This window comes from Gopherus flavomarginatus, chromosome 13 (genome assembly GCF_025201925.1).
Source record: "Gopherus flavomarginatus isolate rGopFla2 chromosome 13, rGopFla2.mat.asm, whole genome shotgun sequence".
Lineage (NCBI taxonomy): Eukaryota > Metazoa > Chordata > Testudines > Testudinidae > Gopherus > Gopherus flavomarginatus.
In genome coordinates, this window is record NC_066629.1 from 1,765,133 (window position 1) to 1,792,302 (window position 27,170).

Below are 27,170 nucleotides of genomic sequence, written 5' to 3' on the forward strand. Positions count from 1 at the left end.
CATACTGGGAGAAGGGGAGCAGAGAGCCTTGTCCTTACAGTTTCTTCCTAAGAGTCTCAGAAGCTTCCAATAGGGTTTATCTGCACTGGAGAGGGGATGGCCCAAGATGCCCGTCTCATTCTGAGCCTCATGTCTTGGTAGTGTCAGGGTCAGCTGGCTGTGAACAATGAACCACGGCTTACCTTGTGCTATGGAGGCAGCAGTTCTGACAGTCAGAAAACGGGGGAGGGGGGGTGCAGTGGACAGGCTGCCTGCCAATGCTGAGGTCCAGTCTAGCCCGTTAACACTTCTGCAAACTTATTGTGTATATGGCACAAATTATGATGCATGGGACTGTGAGGTCAATTACTGATGTCCTGAACTTACAATACAGTCCATGCAGTCCAAGTGATTTTCCCACAACCCCGATAAAGTTTTTTAATTTGACAGGTTCCATAAGGCACATTAGTCTCTGAAAAGTCTTTACATTGGCAACTTTCCTTCAGAAGAAACTGTTTTGTTTATGCTAGAGAAGGGACAACACTTGAGCTTCTCCATGAAGTCTTTTTGTTCGTAAGCCGCTGACTTCCACTGGCGCAGGATGAAGCCCTCTGCTAAAACTGAAAGTGACATTGCAGTAGTTTGAAGAAGGCCCTGGACCATTTTGCGTGTGGTTTGAGGGCAAAATTTGGCCCAGCATCTCCTCGTATTCTTCTTTCCCCTCCTCCCACATAGCACTGTCACTGTTACTTGTCAATCTGCGCATTTTCATAAATATTGTATTTCATTTAGTGCTTTATCATCCACAATATTTTCCTCTTAATTCACATACGAGAGTTATTCTAACTCCCAACTGAATATATCTATGTCTATAACATATAAACCTGAACATCTTAACAGAACAAATATTATGACTTGCCAACCGGCATCTTAGAATCCCTTCCTTTCAGGAACAAAAAAATTAAAATCCTTGGGAACTCATTGGGACAATCAGCGAGTGGCTGGCGCGAGGCCTCTCTCCCTTGCTACATACTGAGAGCATCTGGTTCAGGGCGCTTGGAGGAGTCTATCTGAAAGCTGCTGAACAGCGAGGTTGCACTGTGCCTGCCAATCACCAGAACAATGGCAGCTGAGCCGCTCTAAGATAAGTCTGGGAAAAATAAATAAAAAAAAAATGGAATATTTTAACATAAATGAGATGCACATTTCCTTCTAATGGGGAAAAATGGACAAGGAAAAACCACCTGGGATACCATCTGCAGGAGAACTAGCAAGGTCTGGGCCTCACAGCTTTGGAGTGGGTCACTGCAGGGTCGTTGTTAGGGAGAACCCTCCCTGCAGCACGTTCATCTCTATACTGCTGGGGATTACTGCTGGAAACTCACACAGCTATGACTGGTGGAACTTCTGAAGATTACCTCTAGCACCTTCGCTGTCCTCAAAATGGAGATTAACATATTTCCCCTCTTTGGGCATTTCTTATTCATGACCTAATTCTGCTGTCTGTTACTGCAGCAAAAGCTGATTTAACTCCACTGCATTCATCAGAGTTACTGAGGAATTAGAGCAGTGGCAGAGACCAGGATCTGTCCCTCGGTTATTATTCAACCTGACAAATTTCTCTCTATTCATCTGAGCGAGGACCTCAGGATTAAAATAATTTGCAGAGGCACAGTATATGAGGAATTGTTCAATCGCTGGTTCATTTCCTTTCCCATTTCCGTCTACTGTCGTTAATTACTTTGGGGTTTTGCATTTTTAACCACTATTATCTAATCACCAATGGTGACACCACAAAAGGGGTAATTTATAGTACAGTTGTCTAGACTCAGTGCACACAGGAGAAGAAAGAGAAAGGGTTTGTGCGATTCTTTCCACTTTGGAAAACAAACATTTCAGTAAAGAAAAGCACAGAACCCCACTGCTTTAGAAGGCCAGATCCTGCTCTCAGATAACCATATGCATCATCCACTGAAGCCCACGGAAATTGACCTTAGAAAATGCTTAACCAATACTGAAACTCTTCTGTTCAAACGTCTTGAACTTTGCACATTTTTATCAATTTTAAAATATGAAGTCATAATTTTTCAACCTATAAATAACTGAGGCAAGCGATGAAGCTGAACTCAAATGATGTTTACCTGGGTGATACAAATAAATCAGTTTTGTCCAAAAAGGGAAACACAATTCCTTTCCTTATGAAAGCGCTATGACTTACAAGTCCTCAGGTGGAAGACTCCATGACTGAGCAATGCCACCCAGAGATCCAGAGGTTAGTGCAAAGGCTGTTTAAAGTAACAAGAACGCTAAAGTTTCACACCAAGATTTAAAAAAAACCATGAGCCTAACATTAGGCTCTAAATCCATAGTTAGGTGTTCAAAATCAGTGGCCTGTTCCAAAAGGGCTGAGTGCTCTTGGAAATCGGGCCTCTTGTTCCTGCATCTAAACGCAGATTTAGGGAATGAACTTTGGTCTCAGATTTTTGAAAGCGTTCAGCTCAAATTTTTGTTAATTTTCTCCCAAATACCTTCTATTAAACATAACTGGAGAAGAAAAACATATTGTGGGAAATGTTTTCCTAAAGTTAGAAATGTCACACCTTGTATGCATTTCAGAAAAAGAATTCTCTATGCATTTCTAGGTTTTAAAAAAAAGTGATAGGACCTGATAATGGTCAGAATAAAGAAATAATTCAAACAGTGTTTCAAAAGGGACTCTGAGAACTAATGTTTCTTTGTGCAGCAACCATGGAATTTTTCTTCATAAACAGTAACACTTCATAATGGGCGAAAGCTTGGACCAGATTGCCCACCCCTCACCTCTTCCACTGACTGCAGCGGGAGGTTTTGGTTGAAAGAGAAACGCAGCACTGGGTCTAATTCTGCCTAAATAAATCCAAACCGCATGATCAACTAACTGTCAGCAGTTCCCTCCTTTCAGTCCTTATCAACAGGAAGTTAAGAAGCCTCACTACATTTAAAAAAGTAACAACAAATAATCCCCCAGAATAAACGGGATATTTTTTTTCCTAAAAGCGTTAATGCTTCTTTCACATGCTGAAGGGGAACTCTCACTCGTGTTGTGTATAAGTGTCTCCTATGCAACATTTTCATATGCGGTTCACAGCAGCTTCACTCACCAGTGGTTTCTCTGGTAAATGAAAGGCTGTTAAGATGAACTAAACTCGTTCTTGAGTGAACCTGTTCCTTTCACATCAAAATTCTTTACTTTTCAGTAAAAAAGGCAAGAAAAAGTGTGCTTTGGCTTATCCTAAAAACTAACGAAACCAGAAATCCAAAGGGTGTATGAAAAACCACAAGGCCCACAGAACTGCCATTGCTACATGGCTTCTGTTTTTCTCCAATTCAGTAAGTTCTGCCTGTGACAGGCCACCGGCAGAAAGTCAAGAAAGTAGTACCTTTACATAGGGAAGCTTTCTAACCAGGGTACATCTACACCGAGAGAACAGAACACACGAGACTGTGAAAAGTAGTCTCTATACGAAGGTAGCTTTTAAGACAGTTTCTTTTAACTTCAGAGCCGCTCCTCAATATTTTTGTTTTCTGGTGGCATGCAAATCTTTTTATAAATAAAAAACCAGTCACTTTACTTTCATCTTCAGGCACAGTTTCTTCTGATTTTTTAATGTAACAATATAGGTCTTTACTTCTCACGATGTTTCATTTTCATAAAAATTTAAAACAGTGTCTTCTTTTAAACAATCAAAAATAAAATAAAATAAAAATAATAGGCTTTCACAGAAAACAAAATGCATAATCTCGAACCAGTTACTGAAATGGTAGTTCCCCATGCAAACAGGGAGCAGACGAGCCTTTTCTGATCTTGTGTGTCAAAGGCTGCTGATTTTGCAAAGGCTCCTCTCCTCAAAAGATGTTAGTTAAATCCACAGTTGCTCTGAAGCATGACTGTGTTCAGGATCCATATTAGTGAATGCTTCTGATTCCTCTTCGTGTCCTCTGACCATAAGGGAAAGTCGTTTTGGATGGGCTTTCGCCAGAGATGGCTTTTGTTGAATCAGATTGTAATGTCCCGTGACTCCATCATTTTGGCAAGTGTTTTCTTTACTCGCAGGGCTGTGAGCCGAGAAGCAGGGTCGTGAGCCCAACACTCTGTCATGAGTTTTTCCATTTGTCTCAGGCACTGTGGAAAGAAAAGATTAAAAAGGCTCATACTTGGGTCAGCTGGAATGTAAGACTGCTGTCCCGAAAAACTTCAGTGTATTCTAAAGGTGATGCCAGCTGCTACGCCACAAAGAAAGGTACACGCTGGATGGGATGACATTTTCTGTATATTGACTGCAGTTCTCAGCAGGTCACTCAATTTGAACATTTATAACAAACTGGGCTCCACATTTGGTTCAAAAATCCAACATCAGAAAAGCACTTTTCCCATCTCCCTTCCCTGGATGCTAAGGAAAACCTCTCTGATAACTTCCCCTTAATGTGGGCTGCATGACCCTTGTGCAGCAGGGCTTTGGGTCTGGAATGCAACATGGACAATAGGGTAGAATTCACTCTTTCAGCCTGCAAAGTGACCCCAGGCTTCAGCACAGCCTGAGCATGGCAGCTTTTCCAGCTGCTGTCCCACTGAGTCGTCTTACAGGACTTCTCACTCACCCGACTCTATTCTATGTTACCCTTATCCCCATAGTATGAGACGATCTGGTCGATGTCTGCTGTCTGCCACAACGATTCCTTCTTTCGTGCCGGCCCACTGGGGGACAGTCACTGCTCCTGACATGGGAAAGGAGGTACAGAGGACGTGATGCACAGCTCTTCTGCCTATTCTTTGCTCCGTCACAGAGGGCCCTCGCAGGCCATCTGCACTGGGGTGAATCCTAGGATTTAAAGCACTGCAAGTCCCTGTTGCTATATTTGAAAAAAAATGGTTTTGGAAAAAACCCTTCCTGATGTTTGCATAAGGCCAGGAAGGCTTTAGCAGCCTGAGAGGGGCCCTAGATAGGAGTGTCCTGTAACCAGAGCCACCCCCTGGATAGGGTGAATCGGGGTGATGTCTGGGCCCTGCACACCCCTAGGGATGGCCCTGCTCATCACCACTCCTTGATACCACCTCCATGAACCCTCCTTCATTAATGGCAAGAACAGCGAAACAGCACAGGTCAGAAAGGTGGGTGCAGAGCATAAAAGCGCAGCAGCATTTACTAAATAACCAATGAAGCCAGATTCTTTTCTGAAAGTGTCTTAGATAAAAATGGGTTGGGAACCCATGTGGTCGCATGCACTAATTTACTAGGTTTGCTACCTGGCAGTGTGGTCCCCATCTTGGAGCTGGTGATGCCAACTGCTCGGAGAAGAGTAGCTAACTCAGCAAGCCTGCCCAGCACCTGATGGGTGGTAGCAGCCAGACTAGATTCTTTATTTCTCTGTGCTAAATCCTTTCTAACCAGCCCCACTACAACACAACTTCCCATTTGCCTGACTCCCAAGATGAAGTCCCCGTTAGGCTTTGGTCAGCGGCAGTGCGAGACAGGTGGTTCCTTCACTGTTAAACAAGTACTCAAATTTCCAGGGATGGGGGTGTGGGGGGTGTTTTAACCCACACCCCACTTCTCTGACCGCTTACAACTCTTGCAGCTGAGATCTTTGATCCAACTGCCAAACGCTCAACCGAACGCTGCTATTCCCAAACCACACCTGTCTGCTACAATAACAGTACTACACTATCCCCTTCCACAAGATGAGTGACCTCCGCAGAGTGTCATTGTCAGTCGGCAAGTTTGTCTGAGGTACATCCATTACTGCTCTACTGAGCAGAAACGCCATTTTGATTCATTAGAAATTCTCAGAGGACTGAGTTCAGATCCTCCCCTCCCCTCAAACCCAGCATCCCTAAAGGAAAAACACCAGTACGCTTGGGAATGCCGTTTCCTAGAGCCCATTCTTAGGGGAAACATACACATGTGCAGTCAAAGAGATGCATCGATACCTAGAGCCCTGCAAATCCACCAGTAGCCGCTTTCGATCCGCGGACCATTTCTGCAGATAGCAGCGCAGCTGTGGCTACAAATCTGCACAGGGCTCAGACAGTCAGAGCTGGCAGGCAGCTGTGAGGAACTGTGGCAGGGACACCGGGGCTGCTTGGGCCTCAGGCCCAGGGTAAGTGGAGGCTCCTCACAGCTGCCAGCTCAGAGCTGCTGCTTGGCCATGGTAAGAGCTGGGCAGGCAGCAGTGAGGAGCCACAGCGGATCCTCCACCTGCCCTGGCCGGGGGCCCCCGAGCAGCCCCAGTGCAGTTCCACAGGTCTCCTCCCTCCCCTCGGCCACGCTGGCATTGAACCCAGGCAGGGAGCTGCAGCGGACTCTCCTCCTGCCCATGGTGCGGGGGGGGGCACCAAGAGCAGCCCTCAGCTGTGTCTCCACCTGCCGACTCCACGCAGACACCTCACAGCTGCCAGCGCACCCCCCCTGAATTTTTGCGGATGGCGGATCGGATGCGGATACAATACAATCTCCTTTTTAAAAGGTACAGTGTAAAGGCAAGTGGACCCCAACATAGCCCGTTAGCTGTATTTCTAAATAAGTGCACTAGGTGAGGGTTTTGGCTGCGATTCCTGGACGCTGTGGTATTGTGTACAGATGGTAAAATGAAACTTACTGGAATCATGCCCTCAGGACTACAAGCCTGGGATTGCCCCCATCGCAACAGAACCAGGGCTCTCAGAAAAAGGGCCACTGACAATCGTAACCCTGACTTAAAACAAACAGTCGTCCCCAGTACACTGCACAGAGGGTAATTTTGCAAGTAGGTTGAGCTTCTGGCCAGCCAGTCTTTAACAACAGTAATTCTGACAAGGGAAAGGGAAAACATGCATAAGAGCAGAGCTGAAACATACAGTCTGCGTGCTTTCACGATGTGATTCCGGTCGGTAGGAAAAACATAACACATCTTTCTGAAAAGACTTCAGGCCAGCTCCTCAGGGAATCAGAGCATCTACCTCAGTGGCCCTTCCGTTCTGGGGCAACATGGCAGGTGCTAAAATCGAATATAACCATCTCACTGATCCTAACAGGCACAGTGCTATGTTTGAAAATCCCACGTGTCTATTCTGGGTGAAATCACAACAGTTTTGAAGACAGATAAATGGCAACGTAATAAAACTTGCTTTATTTTAAAAGGATTTCTTACCTCGTCACTTCTTCATCTACTGGGTAATGCGGGACGAAGCTTCTTTCTACACACGATCTCCCACATGTCTTTGCAGGAGGGGTCGGTGGGCAGAAGATCATGGTATGGAAGCTGTATTTGTCAACTATTCCTGAAAGAAACATTTTCCAGATGCATCATAACTGCAGGATAAAAATCCCAGGGGACTAAGGATGTCTGGACTATATCAACTACACTCTTTTGGACTCTACCAGTCACACTTACCTCTGTCTTGCTCAGCATAGACACTAAGGATATGTCCACACTACCCACCAGATCAGCGGGTAGCAATCAATCTATCGGGGATCGATTTATCGCATCTCGTCCAGACGTGATAAATCGATCCCCGAACATGCTCCCGTCAACTCCGGAACTCCACCAGAGCGAGCAGAAGAAGCGGAGTCAACAGGGGAGCCGTGGCCATCAATTCTTACGGGAGGTAAGTCAATCTAAGATACGTCAACCTCAGCTACGCTTTTCTCGTAGCTAAAGTTGCATATCTTAGATCAATCCCCTCCCTCCCCCAGTGTAGACCAGGCTTAAAGAGTATTATCCATGTGAGCTATTCTATTTTGCTTTGGAGAGGGGGTCATCTTTTTGAAGAAAATGAAGTATGCATCTGACAAAGTGGGTATTCAACAATGAAAGCATATGCGCCAATACATTTGTTAGTCTATAAGGTGCCGCAGAACTCTTTGTTGCTTTTCTGGGTTTGCAGCCTGTAATAATACCATTTGGGATCCAGATCTCACAATCTGAGCATGAGCGGATTTTGGAGCTGATCCTTCAATGTGATACACATGGGTGGATTCATGGGCCTACAGAGAGCCTCAATGACTTCATATGGCATCCAACTGTAATATCGGGGCCTCATTCTGTACCTGGATAGCAGATGTCCAAGGAAAATTCAGGATGATGTTGGAATGGTGATGACTGAATAGGTGCCTCTCTTCCCTCTTACTAATTCCTGCATCCTGGCTGCATTTCTGCCTGCCATGGAAGCAACTTGTGTTTTTTTAAAGATAACAGAGAGAGAACAACAGTCAACTGCCTAATAGTTGTCTGTTTAAATCATTTGTCAACTGTAACACCTATGCAAAATCACCTCATTTTTTTTTCTGCTCAAACAGCAGAGTGTTCCTACTCCAGCAGAAATGTTTACCACTCTGAGGCTATGTCTACACTACCACGGTAAGTTGACCTACACTACGCAACTCCAGCTACGTGACTAATGTAGCTGGAGTCGACATACGTTAGGTGGAGTTACCGCGGGGTCTACACCATGGGGTGGGGGTGGGGGGCGACAGGAGAAAATCTCCCATCGACTTACTTTACTTTTCTCATCAGGGTTACGGTATAGGGGTTGCCTAGAGAGCGATCTGCAGTTGATCTGGTCGGTCTTTACTAGACCAACTAAACTGATCGCTGGTGGATTGATCTCAGAGAGTCAATCCTGGCTGCAGTGCAGACCTTCCCTGAAAAAGCCCACAAATTAGCTCCATGTTCCCACCACAGGGATGAATCATTGCATCTTTAAATAGGCTACTTAAACATAGTGTAAATCTTTGTTGTTAAACTAAGACTGAAGATGACAAGCCCTCAGTGCAAGGAAGCAGAAATGAATAGGCTCAGGACTGCCAAGGTGTACCCAGCTTAGTTTATTGCAACAAAATCTACTACCCAGAAAGAAAGGACGGAACTTGAAGCTTCAGGTTATAAATGGAGTTTGCTGCTACAAGGAAAAGTCACGTCCCACTTACCAACAATATGTTTGCCATTTACCTTCTGACACACATCTCCTTGCTACCTCCCAAAGGATGAGTCCAAAACTGTACATATCAGCCATGAGATATGACTGGAAGCAATTCCTATTCAACCTTTTATCCAGCACCTCAGGAGCCATATAGCGCTTTGTGCCTACCAGTTTTTTAGGTGGTACGTCCACCCCATTTTTATCACTAAAAGGAAAAGAAAAAGAAGAATCAAACATACAAAAAGTAATCTGAAAAAAAAATCACCTCAGAAAACCCAACTGGATGTGGAGAAAAAACAAATTCAAACAAAAATCATTCTTGAACAAGGTCAAAAATAATGCATAATCTTAATGGAACAGTTCTTCTAGAGAAAGGTACAGACTGTGACCAGCCCTCAACTTCTTAAAAGGCTTACTTGCCTCAGGTGGTATTAAGCATTCAAATGCAGAACCACAACAGAGAGAAGACTCAATAGGGACCCTGGCAACATTTGGGAGATTTTGTTTAGCATTAGACTTAACGCTAATGCAGGCGATACCAATCAAATCTTCATTAAATGTTGTTTTCTTAACATGTTGTTTTCAGCATACAGTAATATTAATTGGTTGTCTATTAAGGACAACTTACTGAAAATGGAATTTGTGTGCAAATACTATTAGAACCACCATTTAAATACAAAACCGCTGTTTATAAACATGCAATATATAATATACAGGTCTGTCGCATCTTACACTGGGGTTACGTTCTGCACTCAGAGCATAAAGCGAAAATCGCGTCTAGTCAAAATTACATTGAGTGTAATGGCGGGCGGAATCGCCCGCACTACAAGTACGATATTAAAATTGTTATTTTTCTCTTTTTTTTGTTTTTGCCAACCGCATAAAACTGAAACTGTGCAAGTTAAATGCGCGTAAGATGTCACAGACTTGTACCTGCCCCTAGTACAGTATAAGGGTGTATCATATATATTACACCCCACAAACAATAAAGAGTCCTGTGGCACCTTATACACTAACAAACGTATTGGAGCATGAGCTTTCGTGGTGAATACCCACTTCGTCGGATGCATGTCAATGATACAAAAAGATACCGTGGTATCTCTCCGATCCCTTTCAATTAAAAAACACCCATTTTATTGCTGACATTAACAAGCCTGGGGGCAGGAAAGAATTCACCCACAAAGAAATGCACCTCATTTTACTCACCTAAACCATTTAACTGCCAAGCCTAGGTCTGCTATACAGCAGGTTCCATCCTTTTTCACTAGGATGTTCTTACTTTTCAGATCCCGGTGGGCAATAGTTAGCTTGACTTGAGTCCCGAAGATCTCCATGTGCAAGTGGCACAAGCCGCTAGCAGAAGAATAGGCCAGGTTTAGCATGGCTTTTGTATCCAAGGGAGTGGTTTTCAGATAATCATACAGGGAGCCATGCTCATGGTAGTCTGTGATAAGATACAGTTCGGTCAAAGTCCCCGTACATTTAATGTCCGCAGCAATGAACCCTATGGGGAGGGAGGAAATGTTTTCAGATTAATATTTTTTGGGGCTTTTGAACACCACACACGACTCTACATTCTCTCTCATCCACTTGTGAGTTTCAGCTACAAAGTTCAACTTCTTTATTCTATCTATATTGTATTCAGTTAGTAAGGATATGAACCATGCCTGCATCAGCACATATTAAAAATGTGGATTATACTGCATGAAAAAAGTGTGCAACAATTACTCTGAGTGATTCCAAAGCTATATTAAGACCAGCTCAAGCTAAAGGTTATCGCTAGTTTCTGTCTAATCCCCAGGTTAAAGGTTAAATTGTGATCGAGGGGGACAGGGACTTCACCAAAAAAACAAAACAAAACACCTTCTCTGTCCTTTGCTTGTTCAAGGGAAGAGTCGAAGGAACCACTCAGTTAAGCAAGGTTGTCTCATCTCAGAAAAGATATACTGGCATTAGAAAAAGTTCAGAGAAGGGCAATTAAAATTATTAGGAGGTTGGAACGGGTCCCACATGAGGAGAAATTAAAGAGGCTAGGATTTTTCAGCATGGAAAAGAGGAGACTAAGGGGGATGTAACAGAGATATATAAAATCATGAGTGATGTGGAGGAAGTAGATAAGGAAAAGTTATTTACTTATTCCCATAATACAAGAACTAGGGATCACCAAAATGAAATTAATGGGTGGCAGGTTTAAAACAAATAAAAGGAAGATGATCTTCATGCAGCACACAGTCCACCTGTGGAACTTCTTGCCTGAAGAGGTTGTGAAGGCTAGGACTATAACAGGGTTTAAAAGAGAACTGGATAAATTCATGGAGGTTAAGTCCATTAATGGCTGTTAGCCAGGATGGGTAAGGAATGGGGTCCCTAGCCTCTGTTTGTCAGAGGGTGGAGATGGATGGCAGGAGAGAGATCATTTGATCATTACCTGTTAGGTTCACTCCCTCTGGGCCACCTGGCATTGGCCACTGTCAGCAGACAGGATACTGGGATGGATAGACCTTTGGTCTGACCCAGTACGGCCGTTCTTATGTTCCTATGTCTGCTCAGTTCTTGGTCACTCTAGGGACATAATTGTGTGGGGAAGGATCACACAAACATCCAGCAGCCACAAGGGAGACATACCTCCTGACGGCTCTCCCTAGCATAGCGTGGCTCCACATCGCCCCCTACAGAGAGCTCTGTACAACGTGCATAACTGAGTTTTAAACAAATACCCTGAGAATGCCTTCAGTGTCTCTTCTTTTTCAGTTCCACATGGTGTCATTGTTAAATGTCAGTTCAGTGGCCTGGAGTTTGCTTTCTAAAAAAAGAACCCCAGACACAAGTGGGAAAAACAGGTGTATGGTTGTTGGGGATTACAACCTCCCAAAGCCAGTTACTCCCTATCTGCATGGAGACCCTTAAAACGATTTGCTTTTTGATATCTGCCCCATGGAGAGAAGCATATTGTGGTTAATGGCAAAGCATGGCAGGTGACAAAATGCATGAAGAAAAGGACATCAGCAAGTACAAAGTTATTAGCAAGAATAGTAAGAAACTTAAAACGGCATCATTTCTATCTTTTATTTCACTCACTCACCCAAAATGTTTTCATGCCTCAACAGGACAGTCTCGTAGATTTCAGTCTCTTTCAACCAGCTGGCCTCCTCAGTGGCGAAGAACACTTTTACAGCTACCTTTTCTTCACGCCACTTTCCCATCCAAACTTCTCCATAGCGACCTTTACCGGTCTGTTTCACCATCTCAATCTGCCTTGCTATAGTAATTTCGACCTGTTAAATCCCAAGAAATGTCGTTTAAATATACTCCACAACATGGGTTTCATCTCTCTTTGTCCATCTCCTCTCATGCTAAAACATAGGAACCCTTGCACAAAGCTGGAATGCACGGGCCACAAGTCAGATATTAGGAATGGCAATATACAGAAACCTGTAGGAGAACACTTTAACCCCCCTGGACACACAATAGCAGATTTAAAGGTAGCCATCCTGCAGCAAAAAAAAACTTCAGGACAAGACTTCAAAGAGAAACCTCTGAGCTTCAGTTCAGTTGCAAATTTGACTCCATCAGCTCAGGATTAAACAAAGACTGTGAATGGCTAGCCAACTACAAAAGCAGTTTCTCTTCCCTTGGTATTCACACCTCAGCTGCTAGAAGAGGGCCTCATCCTCCCTGATTGAAATAACCTCATTATCTCTAGATGGATTCTTGCCTGCATATTTATACCAGCCTCTGGAAATTTCCATTACATGCGTCTAACAAAGTGAGTATCCACACACGAAAGCTTATGCTCCAATACTTTTTAGTCTATAAGGTGCCACAGGACTCTCTGTGTGTATCTAAATTACACTCCTTTCTTACCATAGGGAAACTAGACCCACTTCCTGTGCTCTGAGACCATTGAGTCGAGTCTTTCAGGGTTTCCCCTGGAGCAAAGTAAGTCTCATCCTGTTCAACTCCAATGCAGTAATGAGGTCTGGTTGCTTGCCTTTTGTGCCTACGATTTTAGCGAAAATTAAATTAGTTGACAGTGCAATGAGGAACAGATGCTACACAGAAAACGCTACTCACATTTAATTTTTAGTCATTCAGAAGTCCCCAGCAATTACCCAAAGTACGAGCTAGTCTCATCAACGACTATTTTCTGATCTATTCGCAACATTAGAACGCTTTCGGTCTATGAAAGGGGATGACTATCATCTGCTGGGGAATCCAGCATAATTTTGCATAGCCAAGTACCAACTTTAAACCCCTAATTCAGAGAATAGTCCTAAAAACAGAGATGTAGTAAATCCCTCGCCTTTTAGTTATGAATGTTGTGGGTTTTTTATGACCAAACAAAGGTATTGTTATGAATTTACCTGTGCTTTCTGAATCTCCCTGCCTCTTTGGGTAGAGTTTGTGAATTTGTGTCAACCTTGTGTACACTGGGTTAAAAGGGTTGTGAGCTTTATTTACTATAGCGTGTCTTTGCACTATTGTTTTCTTTAATTTTCAGTGTATACTACTCTGTGTTGTTTCCCAGTGGAAAGCTTTTTAGGACATACTTTCTATGAAGGATGCTATACAAAAGACCAACTATTTTATGGGACATTATATTGATGACTTTGTGATTTTAACATTAACAAAATATACAATTTTTCCCTATAATAAAAACAATGTGTTTTTAATTGTTCCCCAATTCCCTCCTGTTAATTTTTTTTTAATTTTACAGTTCATAAGCCGGGGTGGGAGAAGGGAAAGTGATGTTAGGAAGAAATCTGAAGCAGACAAAGTTGAAATACTTCCCACTTACCTGAAGTACCAGAATATGATGAGAAGTACCAGGAGTATATTGCAAACGATCACTGAGATCACCAAGGCCCTATGACCAATGTCTCCTTCAACACAATCTGATTTAAAAAAAATCAAAAAAAGCTTTGTACAATGGCTGTGTTTTTGTCTTAGAAGCCAACATTGCTCTCTCACACCTGAGATGTCTTTCCCATTAGGTTGGGTGTAACATGCATTCTGCCTTCCTGGGGTTAGTTTCCCATGTAAAAAGACACACAAGAATTTATAATTATATTAAGCAAGAGAATTGTTCCCTTTCTTTTCTACTGCAGCATTGCGTAACGCAGCACTTGATTTCAGACTCATTTGAGGTGTTCCTTCTTTAGCTCTCATTGAACAGGGCAAACACAGCACATGGAACAGCAATCGAGGGCCTGACTGACCCTGCAGTCTTTACTCAGTCAAAGCTCTCACTGGTAACTCTAGTGCTTGTGATTGAGTTTGTAAGGGAGTATTTAGCCCTTTATGACCAATCCACTAACCCCCACTGCCTCAAACCTGGGATTTACACTCCTGTATCTTACGTATCTTGTCAGCTGCGACACAGACTTTGTCCTGTTTGATGCCTCTTTATCTTAACTAACTTTTATTAATTTCAGAAAACCGAGAGTCTTAACAAAAGCAATTCCTATACCCAACTGTATCTACCCCAGCACAGAAGACACATAAGGGATGTCTAATCCCTGCTAGGGCATAGAGCTAAAGTCCCTAATGTTATATTTACATCAGTGTAAGGATGTCTCTCTCTCTCACAGCACTTTAGCAGGAAAAATTATTTGTTTTTTATTTTTGCAATTGTGGGAAAATGTATCATTGCAGATGAGCCATTCTTTAAAACCGCTTCAAAATGCAACATTACCAAGCAACACGTAAGATTTGTGATTATATAAAAATAACTGAAAAGTTTGAATTAATCCTTGCACGCTATACCCATTTTCTGCTCTAAAATTTAGCTGTCATCTCCAAATTTGTAGACGCATTTCAAACACACGTGTTGGACCGTTGTGCATATTCTCATGCTGAAAACTGAAGAAATCCTGCACCATCTTCTTTTAAAACTGCAGAGTCTCAAAACTGTGATACTTTAGCACACTCCCCACCTCCAGCCTGGTGTTCACTCTGAGGCAGATAAAGATGAGATTTTCTCAAGTCCTCACAATCTGATTGTCTTGCATCTTCCACACAAATGCTGAACACACAGTAAACTGTGACAATTCTAGCCTTATTGACTCACCCTGGAATAACACTATTATGTTTCAGATTTACGAGGGCAGGAGTCAGCAACCTTTCAGAAATGGTGTGCCGAGTCTTCATTTATTCACTCTAATTTAGGGTTTGTGTGCCAGTAATATATTTGAACGTTTTTAGAAGATCTTTCTATAAGTTTTTAATATATAACTAAACTATTGTTGTATGTAAAGTAAATAAGGTGTTTATAATGTTTAAGAAGCTTCATTTAAAATTAAATTAAAATGCAGAGCCCCCTGGACCAGTGGCCAGGACCCGGGCAGTGTGAAAATCAGCTTGTGTTTTGCCTTCGGCACATGTGCCATAGGTTGCCTACCCCTGTACTAGGGTAATGAGACAAAGAGGATCCTAGGGGAATCTTGGCTTACTGTCATGCACTTCTCTTTTAAAGATCCACTTCCCTCTCCCACCTTTGTTCCAACTCTTTCCTTCCCTCTCCTTCCCATCATGAGCAGAGATGACCTACCATTATCTGCCTTGTGAGCACATTGGTCATGTTTTAACCTGACATTACCTGGTCCTGGAGCATTAACAATGTAAACATTCAAGCAATGGCCATCGCCTTTGAAAGGAGACACCAACACAGGGTATATCAGGAAAAAGACCTAGAGCACATCATTCTCATTGGAGCAGCAGATTTCTACCTGAACTGTCACTCTGTGTGTGCCAGGAGCTGAAACTGAGAGCCCGCTGGGGAGTCCAGTTCTCTCTGTGAAAGAGGTGGCAGCTCAGGGGGCCAAGCTTCTATTTCATGGTTTGTTAGCAGTCTGGGTCTGCCGGTCATTTCCCTCTAAAGGTGTGGCTTGGAACAGTTGAACCTGTCATTGTCTATTGGCTCAGGAAAGGCTAAACAGAGTCTGCAGACTATAGGGGGAGAATTCTTCATACTCTGGAGACTAAGGAAATACATTTGCAGCATGGCCCTTGTAGGGTACAAAGTAGCGTCTCTCTGTCTTTTTGGTCATAGGGGCCAACGAAGCTGGCATCTGCCACAAGGTGCGGGATGTATCAGCTGGCATTCTGATCAATGGTAGGGCAAGCCTAGATAGGTCCGAGGGGGCCAGGATATCCACTACCGGATCTACATCCACCTTGATCTCCTCCACTTGGATCGCCAGGCTCTGAGCGTCACGCTTAAGTAGCTGCTGAAGCACCTGGTTGTCCTCTAGGGCTGGTGCCACTGACGTTGCCACAAGTGCCTCATCTGGCGAGGAAGAGGAGATGACCACCTGCAAAGGACCTTCCTCTGTACCCTCAGCCTCTGCAGGGCTCTGCAGCACACAGAACTCTGGTTACGTGGCTGGTGCAGATGTAGGATGCTGCACCGTGGCCGGTACTAGGGTCAACACCAAACGACGAGGCGTGCTGGGCGGTGCCTGCGGCATCGGAAACATGGTCCCTGTCGGTGCTAGTGTCTGATTAGGCGATGCCAGGTTCTGTTGTGGCACACTCCTGTCAGACAGTGGTGCCGGTGGTAGATGCATTTGCGCCAGAGCCACCGACGTCGAGGAGACCGACACAGACCTGGAGCACAGACCATGCACATGTCCCAGGGACTGACGGTAGGCCCAGGGAGTCCAGAACAGCCACTGGGACGGCAGTTGCCACTATTGCTGCCACTATGCCGGGTAAGGTCATTAGCTTGCCTGAGAAGCCGAACTCCTGTTCCTCCATCTACTGGAGCGGTAGGATTCCACCTTTGAGTCCGAGGTCTCCAAATAGGAGGACTGAGGGGGAGCAGTAACCACTGTCACCGGGGAGTGGTGTCATGAGGCCAGGGAGTGCTCTCTCTGTGCCGGTGCTGCCGGAGCGGCACAAGGTGGGAACTGGGGCAACATCCTGGCCTGCTTGCCCCTTGATTGAATTGGGGGTAGGGCCGTGTCTAGCAGCTCTTTCCACAGGCGTGGGGAGGCCGGCACCGGGAGGCTTAATAAGTCAGAGGCCACCTCGAACGCCTCCGGCGTCAATTGGGGATGCACATTCTCACTGAGTTCCGGGGATCTAGACCGGTCTGGACTCGACCGCACCCCCACCGGAGCAGCAGTCAACGGGACCTTGGGAGGGTCCGGTTGTGGCTCGGCTTGTCCCACCGCAGTCGTGGATGCCACTGGCCTTTTAAGGTCCTGGTGGGGTGATTGGTCCCTCACCGGCCTCTTCTTTTTCGCAGGCACTGGAGATGGTGATCGGTGCCACACGGAGGCCGATTTTCTATGTCCCAATTCTCTCTGATGCTGGGACTTAGAGATCTTAGACTGGGCTTCCTGTCTCGTTAGCGGTGCCAGAGCACTGTGCACCAAGGATGAGGTGCTGGGGGCCGGACTGGCAGGCTTAGGGTCCGAGTGTGGCTGTAAAGCCGCCTCCATCAGGAGCACTCTGAGTCTCTGCTATCTGTCCTTAGGAGTCCTGGGACGGAATCCCCTGCAGATACCGCACCGGTCTCTTTGGTGGCTCTCCCCGAGGCACCTCAAGCAGGATGAGTGCAGGTCACTCTTCGGCATAAACTTCACGCAGTCCATGCAGAGTTTAAACCCTGGGGACCCGGGCATGCCCTAGTGGGGTGACGAATATGTTGGGGGGGGAAGCCCCCAACAACTATTAACTATCTAGAACTAACACTAACTCTAAACTATGAGAGAGGAAACAACTATATACACTTAAACGAGACACTGCTAGGCTTGCTGCAAGAGAAGTGAAGTTCCAGCTAGCTGTCACCGGCGGTAAGAAGGTGGAGGGTCGGCGGGCCACTATATAGGGCACCATGGAGGCTATGCCAATGTCTATAAATGTCGTGCTTACCCAGGAACTGCTGTATTTAAAAAAAAAACAAATATTGTACAACTTCTAACCCAAACTGGACATGCTTTTGTGCAGAGTGTTACTGTATTGTTTGTTCTATAGCTCTGAAACACAGAGGTCATGGCGACGCCTAGACCTTATTCTCAGAGGGCCAGATTATCAGCGGCTATAAATCGTCATTAGTTCCATTGGCTTCAGTGGCACTACACTGATTTATAGCAGCTGAGGATCTGGTCCCAAGCGTCATTCAGAAACTGTTGTGTAGCTACAAACTACAATCTTTTGAGACGACTGAGGGCATTTGTGACGAAGTGAGAATGTTCTTGCTGTATTATGGGAATGCTGAGCGAGGAGTATTGACCTGGGAATGTTGCAAGGGAGTTTTCCTGGGACTGGCTGCATTGGGGAAGGGAGGACACCTGAACATGTAACATGAGAACCCAGGAGGGGGGTTGGAGGCCAGGTGACACCTCTTCCCAGGAACCTGGACAAAGGACACAAAGGCTGGGGGAGGAGCTGGGGAGAGGCTGAGTGAGAGGCTGGAGGGAGTTTCATTTTGGAGCTGGCTGGGAAATGGAGAGGGGCGCCCGACGGGGCTTGAGCTTCCCACCGGGGCTGTGATCTCCCTGGGGCCCAGATGGACCTAACTAAAGGGGGTCCTGTTGTCTGTACCAGCAAGACCTGTTTTGGACTGCGTTCCTGTTGTCTAAATAAACCTTCTGTGTTACTGGCTGGCTGAGTGTCCCGGTGAATCGCAGGAAGTGGGGGGTGCAGGGCCTGGTCTCCCCACATACTCCGTGACACCATTCATGATTGTTATTCTATATTTGTATGGCATGAGCACCCAGAGGCCTCGGTAAGTCACCTCGGCTGCCCCGCTAAGCACTGTACAAAGTAAGAGATAGTCCCTGCCCCAGCCCAAGCTAGACTGTGAGCTCTTTGGAGCAGAAACCATTCTTTTACTATGCCCAGTGCCTAGGGCAATGGGTCTCTGATCCTTGACTGATGCCTGTAGGCATGATGGGAATACAAACAGAGGTAAACACCAGCAACAACCAAGACGATACTGTTTCTGAATATTACCAGAACAGCTACACGATACAAAAAAAAGTTGTTTTTCCATGCAGGTCGTCTAATTTTCTTTTCTTTTCTAGGAGAAGCACATGGACCTACTGATTTAAGGCTATATTTTCTTCTTCCTCTTACCGCTATTTCTCAGAGGTGGCAGCGCTGGGTGAAGGTTTTCATTGCAGAAATCTTTGTCTCTGCAGCACGCAATAGAAAGAGTTCTTCTCTCATGTATTATGAGCATATCCTGCAACAGAGAAAGTCACAGAGAACTGTGTGAGCAACTTGGTTCTTTTAAACAGACACTGTTGTTTGGGCGCTGGAGAAGGAGACAGACCTGACATGGGAAACAGCATCACACCTCCCAGAGCAAAGCAGACAGAATTTTGCCTCAAGGCCAAGATTTCCAGAAACAGATGCCTAACGTCAGGCGTGAATTCAGAGACTTTAGGATGTCCAGCATTTTGGAAAATCTGGCTACTTATTTAGTAAGCAGTTAGAAGCCTCATTTTAGACTCCTATTTTTGAAAATCAGAACCCCACCCTACCGGGTGTCTCCTCATGCCCAAGCTGCTATAGAACGGGAGATCCAGAACATGCTACAGATGGGTATAATCCGTTCATCTACCAGTGCATGGGCATCTCCAGTGGTTCTGGTACCCAAACCAGATGGGGAAATACGCGATCCATTGTCTATAGCCAAGCACTGAGGTACAACCGCATCTGCTCTAACCCCTCAGACAGAGACCGACATCTACAAAATCTCCACCAAGCATTCTCAAAACTACAATACCCGCACAAGGAAATAAGGAAACAGATCAACAGAGCCAGACGTGTACCGAGAAGCCTCCTCCTGCAAGACAAACCCAAGAAAGAAACCAACAGGACTCCACTGGCCATCACATACAGCCCCCAGCTAAAACCCCTCCAACGCATCATCAAGGATCTACAACCCATCCTGGACAATGATCCCACACTTTCACAGGCCTTGGGTGGCAGGCCAGTCCTTGCCCACAGACAACCTGCCAACCTGAAACATATTCTCACCAGTAACTGCACACTGCACCATAATAACTCTAGCTCAGGAACCAATCCATGCAACAAACCTCGATGCCAACTCTGCCCACATATCTACACCAGCGACACCATCACAGGACCTAACCAGATCAGTCACACCATCACTGGTTCATTCACCTGCACATCCACCAATGTAATATACGCCATCATATGCCAGCAATGCCACTCTGCTATGTAGATCGGCCAAACTGGACAGTCTCTATGGAAAAGGATAAATGGACACAAATCAGACATTAGGAATGGCAATATACAAAAACCTGTAGGAGAGCACTTCAACCTCCCTGGCCACACTATAGCAGACCTTAAGGTGGCCATCCTGCAGCAAAAAAACTTCAGGACCAGACTTCAAAGAGAAACTGCTGAGCTTCAGTTCATCTGAAAATTTGACACCATCAGCTCAGGATTGAACAAAGACTGTGAATGGCTTGCCAACTACAGAACCAGTTTCTCCTCTCTTGGTTTTCACACCTCAACTGCTAGAACAGGGCCTCATCCTCCCTGATTGAACTGACCTTGTTATCTCTAGCTTGCTTGCTAGCATATATATACCTGCCCCTGGAAATTTCCACTACATGCATCTGAGGAAGTGGGTATTCACCCACGAAAGCTCATGCTCCAAAACGTCTGTTAGTCTATAAGGTGCCACAGGATTCTTTGCTGCTTTTTCTGTTACCACATAAACCTCAGTTGATCACCTCATGGGGAGGACAACAGCAGGGCAGCAAGGATCCCAAGCTAGACTGGATTGCTGAGACAGGAGTATGGCCTGACTGCCCACACAGGCATTTGTGTAAACTTTGAAGCTGCCCCCACCCTCAGTTCTTTCTTGCCAGAAACGCTGACAGGGGGGAAGGAGGGTGGGTTATGGAATGGACATGAGCAACACATCTCGAAGAACACCAGTTACGGAACAGGTAACCGTCCTTTCTTCGTCCAGTGCTTGCTCATGTCCATTCCACATTAGGTGACCCAGCAGTTCCTGTGGAGGTGGGTGGGAGTGCACAGAAACACAGACTGTAATACAGCTCTGCCAAGCCAAGGCCCCCCGGACGTCCAGTCTTGTGTGGCCTGCGACACAGCACAGGCAGGAATCCGTCCCGGCTCATGTGGTAGGAAGATACCAGCTTTGGTAGGAAGGCTGGGTGGAGCTGCAGCTGGACCTTGTCCTTATAAAACACTGCCTTTACAAGAACTCTAGTTCATACGAAGAAAGCCTAAGCAACGCTAGTAAGAGCGGCAAACATCCCATGCACCACCACTGGCTGCAAGAAGGAACTGAGAGTGGGGGGGAACCAGCAGCACCCCCTATACCGTGCCATGCGGGCACCACTCCAGAGGGGGCCGGAGCAGGTCCCCTATGGATACTGCTGGTGGAAAAACGTCCCACACCGGTGCATGTGGAGAGCACACAAACAATGTGCAATGGACATGAGCAAGCACCCAAAGAACAGCTACCATTTACTAGTTCAAACCAGCAAGGGACCCATGCCCCATGCTGCACAGGAAGATGAAAAGCTCCAAGGGGGTCTGCCAAACTAACCAAGGGGAAAATTCCTTCACAACCCCACGGATGGGTCAACACCATTTACATAATCAGATGTTCACTACAAAGGTTAAAGGGAGACAGATGTACACTACAGAATAGCTCCCCAGGTGTACCTGTGTGACTCATCAGGGTTCTAGGAATACCAGTGACAGTCTCTCTGTTTTATGTTGCAAATGCTCAGCTGTGGACTGTGCACTTAAGCAACAGTGGTCTGTATGTGCAGATGGGAGGTGGGGGGAAAGAGGACCTTCTTTCTTACCCTCTATAATCAAAATGCATTCCAGGGATTTATATGTTTCACAGTGGTTATCTTCATCTCTCAGTGACGCCATTTTTTTTACCATATCCTTAGAAATCCATAAATAACCCCCACTGACTTGAGAACTGATGTTTCTGAGGTAACAATTAGGCTTCATGGATCAATTTAATCTAGTGTAACTTCACTGACTGCAGTGGAATTACACCAGAGATGCATTTGGTCCCAGAGCCACCATCCACGAGTGTACAACTGAGGGCCAAATGCTGCAGTCCAGCTGAGGAATGGATCCTGGTAACGCACAGGAAAAAAGGGTAGCCAGCTACATCCTGCTCACTTTTGTGAGATGAGAAGTCCCAGGATTTGGCCCCTCTCTCTAAAAAAAATCTCCCCCTGAACTATCATTTTATTATTGATCGTTTGAGCTGCAAACTGGGAATTTTTGTCAGGATTCTTAAAAGAAAAAAAAAGATATTTTGTGATATTATTCTCTGTAATGACCCTACAACAATTATTCATCTTAAACTGAAAAGGGAAGTGCCCTGATAAAATTGGCATCTGAGACTGAGGCTGTCAGTTTTCTAATCAAAATCAGTTTCTCTCTGGGATTATTATTAAGGCTCTGATTTAGTCATGGGTATTTCTAGTAGACATCACAGACAGGTCAAAGGCAATGAAGAAAAATTCACCCCCCCGACCGATCCATGATTTATACTAAAAATAGCTGTGATTAAATCTTGGGGGGATGATGTTGGGGGGCACAAGGGGGCCACTGTGAGGAGGGGCCAGGGGGAGGCACCTGGGGCCAGCAGCACCGCTGCCACAAGCTGCGGCTGCTCTGGCTGGCTACCCAGGGACCATTGCCTGGGTCAGTGGACCACGGCTGCTCCAGTCACCCCAGGATCACTGCTGAGAGCTGCCAGAGAGGCGGCTGCTGTGGCTATCCCCAGGGCCACTCCAGCAGCAGCCTGTGTGGCTGTGTTGGGGGCTACCTGAGCGGCTGGCCAAGGACCCAGCTGCTTGGCGGCCCTGGGATCAGCCACACTGGCTCCTGCAGAGTCATGTAAACTCACGGAATCTGTGACTTCTGCAACCTACGTGACAGACACGGAGCCCTAATTATTATTCAGATAGCACCAACGGTTTACTTGGCACCTTACAACCGGTGTTTGGTCACATTTCTAATTTAATATCAAATCTCACTGTATTTTTAGCACAAGAAAACTTTTAGCAGCTTCAGTAGCATAGTCAATTGGATAATGTGCCTTTCTTATTCTCCAAACTATTTGAATTAATTTGATCATTAATTATAGTTAAAAGAATTATTTCTTTTGATTATCTTAGCTTCATTTTTATATAACCACAAACCGCTAATTAATGTACACACCCTGACATGTGAATGTCAGCCAAGAAGAGCATGATTTCTCTCATCATTTCTTGTAAAATCAATGAGAAACCTCCATGAAGGCCTTTGATTTATTTCAAAGCACAGACACTGTACTGAACATAACGACAGCTTTGCTTCTGAGACAGGATATCCGCTGACCATGTAGTGGAACTGAAACAGCAATCACAAGTTCAGAAAGGCCTCTAAGGTACTACTTTCCTCTGTGTGATGGATCAATTGCGATAGCTTGTTCATGAAGACTTGGCTCTGAAAGGCAACCAATCAAGCAATTTTACACTAAGATCTATCTGAAGGATGAAAACTCTCTTGGGAAAATTCCCATAGAATCTCTGCAGTGGACAGGATTTATGTCCGAGCTCCCTTCTCTAATGTTGTAGTCATCCAGACCAACATATTACATATTTGTATATATTTAACCTATTTGCCTAAAAGTTTTATCCCTGGGTTTGGGACAATATTAGTTTCTCATGCACTGGGAAGTAAAGGGGGCTGAAATGTTTTTATTAGATGCTTGGGCAGCCTTCAAATTCTGGCATTTGCTAACTTTTAAGTATTTGACTTCATAACATGAATGTTCTTTTAACAGAGAAGGGTTTTGTAATTTAATAGTATACAGCAAAAACAGTATGAAGAAAATGGAATTAAACACAGAAAATATTATAACCACATTTTTAAAACTGCACTTTATACAAACATTGCATAATTCTTTATCAGCCTAACCTTACACATTGATTTGTGGATTTCACTTTATCTGCTAACACAATTAAAAGTAAAACATGATTCTATTAAATAAAAAACAAAGCAAAAAACCAACACGAGACAAGAGGGTGGTTTAAATACGCAGCATGAAGAGGTATTCAAACACAATTCAGTCTGCAAGGCATCAATTCAGTGAAATCATGTCCTGGCTACAGAGCCCATTTCAAAAATTAATTGGTGGTGATGTTCCTCGACTTTCTACTGTGAATGCTTGCTGGCCTTATGTTTAGGACAAAACCCTGCTTTTTTCCATATTATGTTCTGGTCTGGGAGGTATCTCGGGGGCGGGGCGCAGGGATTGGAGAAGGGGAGGAGGGGAGGTGTTTGGGGGTGGGGTAGAAGAGGGGGGTGAGAGGTATTTGGGGGGATGGGGGTAGATGAGGGAGGAGGTATTTGGGGGTGGGGAGCTAGATGGGGGTGGAAGGCATTTGGGGAGGGGGCGGGGGGTGGAAGACAGTATGTGGGAGGTAGAAGAGGGGGGGCTGGACGCATTTGGGGAGGGGGCGGGGGCAGAAGAGGGGGTGTGGGAGGTAGAAGAGGGGGGGCTGGACGCATTTGGGGAGGGGGCAGGGGGTGGAGGAGGGGGTGTGGGAGGTAGAAGGGGGGGCTGGATGCATTTGGGGAGGGGGCAGGGGACTAAAGAGGGGGTGTGGGAGGTAGAATGGGGGGCTGGACGCATTTGGGGAGGGGGCAGGGGGTATTAAACGGGGGGAGGTGTTTGGGGAGGGGCGGGAGGTGGAAGAGGGGGTGTGGGAGGTAGAAGGGGGGCTGGACGCATTTGGGGAGGGGGCAGAAGGTATTCGGGGGTGGGAGGTATTAGACGGGGGGAAGTGTTTGGGGAGGAGGCGGAGGGTTGAGGAGGGGGTGTGGGAGGTAGAATGGGGGGGCTGGACGTATTTGGGGAAAGGGGCGGGGGTATTCGGGGTTGGGGGTATTAGACGGGGTGGGAGGTGTTTGGGGAGGGGGCGAGGGGTGGAGGAGGGGTTGTGGGAGGTAGGGGGGGCTGGACGCTTTTGGGGAAAGGGGGCGGGAGTATTCGGGGGTGGGGGTATTAGATGGGGTGGGAGGTGTTTGGGGAGGGGGCGGGGGGTGGAGGAGGGATTGTGGGAGGTAGAAACGGGGGCTGGATGCATTTGGGGAGGGGGCAGGGGGTGTTCGGGTGTGGGGGGTATTAGACAGGGTGGGAGGTGTTTGGGGAGGGGGCGGGGGGTGGAGGAGGGGGTGTGGGAGATAGAATGGGGGGACTGGACATATTTGGGGAAAGGGGGCGGGAGTATTCGGGGGTGGGGGTATTAGACGGGGTGGGAGGTGTTTGGGGAGGGGGCGGGGGGTGGAGGAGGGGTTGTGGGAGGTAGAAAGGGGGGCTGGACGCATTTGGGGAGGGAGCAGGGGGTGTTCGGGGGTGGGGGTATTAGACGGGGTGGGAGGTGTTTGGTGAGGGGGCGGGGGTGGAGGAGGGGTTGTGGGAGGTAGATGGGGGGCTGGACGCATTTGGGGAGGGGGCAGGGGGTGTTCGGGGGTGGAGGGTATTGGTGTGGGAGGTGTTTGGGGAGGGGGCGGGGGGTGGAGGAGGGGTTGTGGGAGGTAGATGGGGGGCTGGACGCATTTGGGGAGGGGGCAGAGGGTGTTCGGGGGTGGGGGGTATTAGACGGGGTGGGAGGTGTTTGGGGAGGGGGCGGGGGGTGGAGGAGGGGTTGTGGGAGGTAGAAAGGGGGGCTGGACGCATTTGGGGAGGGGGCAGGGGGTGTTCGAGGGTGGGGGTATTAGACGGGGTGGGAGGTGTTTGGGGAGGGGGCGGGGGGTGGAGGAGGGGTTGTGGGAGGTAGATGGGGGGGCTGGACGCTTTTGGGGAGGGGGCAGGGGGTGTTCGGGGGTGGGGGGTGTTTGGGGGCCGGGGGGGAGTTTGGGCAGCTCCGGCCCCCGCCGCCGCCTTTACCCATTCGCGCTCCGGGCTGCGCCACGTGCTGCTCAGGAGCCTCTTCGGGGCCGCGGACGCCCCCCTCCCCCCGGGAAGCTCCGCCCCTCCCAACACAGCCAATAGGAAGAGGAAACAGAGCGCTGACCTATCGGAGCGCAAGAAAAAAGCTCCGCCGCCCCCCATGTGTGAGTGCGAGGGTGGCGGCTGCCTGCAGTGACTAGATCCCCCCAGCAGGATGCAGTGAAGGGAGCTGCAGTCACCAGACCCCCCCCCCAGGGTGCAGCAGGGACCAGACCCCACCCCCGCGTGTAGCGGGGTGGGGGGCTGCAGTGACTAGAAGTCCCCGCCCCCAGGTGCAGCGGGGACCAGACCCTCCCAGGGTGCAGCGGGGAGGGGGCTGCAGAACCAGACCCCCACAAGGATGCAGCGGGGAGGGGGCTGCAGTCACCAGACACCCTCCCAGGGTGCAGCAGGGGAGGGGGCTGCAGTCACCAGATCCCCCTCAGAATGCAGCGGGGGGGTGCAGACACACAGGAGCTGGTGGCACTTTGCACAGTCACTGCTGTGATGAGTTGGCGAGTCTCAGCCTTGAGGGCCAGGTGCTCCCGCTGTCACCCACTTCCCAGCCCCACAGCTTGTCTAGGGGGCACCTCCCTTTACCCCTCCTGGGAGCCGCGGAGCTAGTGGCAGTGGTTGTGTGGGGGGCCATGCTAACAAACTAACCCCTCGCACCAGTCTCAGTCAGTCCTTCCTGGGGACTTTATTCTGGTGAGGGGGACCCTGATTTCCAGCCTTCCCTGGGGGATCATCCTCGAATGGGCTCTCTGCTGCGGAGCCCCAAGACCCTCCCACTCATCTCCTCTACCCCCTGTCCAGGGGTTCCAGCAATACAACCTTTATTAAAATAAAATAATAAACAGGGTTTACTCTAAATAATCTAAATCTATGCAAATTTTAGAATTTATTCCAAAATCCTCTTAAATATCCCATCAGAAACCAAAACCTAGACAAAAAAAAATTGAAACCAAAACCAGTGCTTAATTTAAACCCAAACATTAAGGAAAACTTGGTTTTTGAAAATAAAAACATACAAATGCCACAAATTTATTAATTTCAACATTTTATCAGAAAAGTGTGCAACAGCAGGATGATAAATGAACATACAATAAATACACCCTGCTAGAAAGGAATTGAATACTGGCCAAATCTGTATAAAGCATGCAGAACGGTGTCAAAACTGGTATTGCTCCACTCCAACTAAAAAGAACCCAAAAAAAACCCAATAAATCAAAACGGTCACAGCCTGAAATAAACCTAACACAGAAGCAATATTAAACCTAT

At 46.7% G+C, this 27,170-nt stretch overlaps 1 pseudogene; it reads right to left on the minus strand.

The window, feature by feature from the left end:
- Nucleotides 1–3,983: 3,983 nt before the first annotated feature.
- LOC127033524 (bone morphogenetic protein receptor type-1B-like) overlaps nucleotides 3,984–27,170 on the minus strand; it is an 83,916-nt pseudogene continuing 60,729 nt past the window's right edge.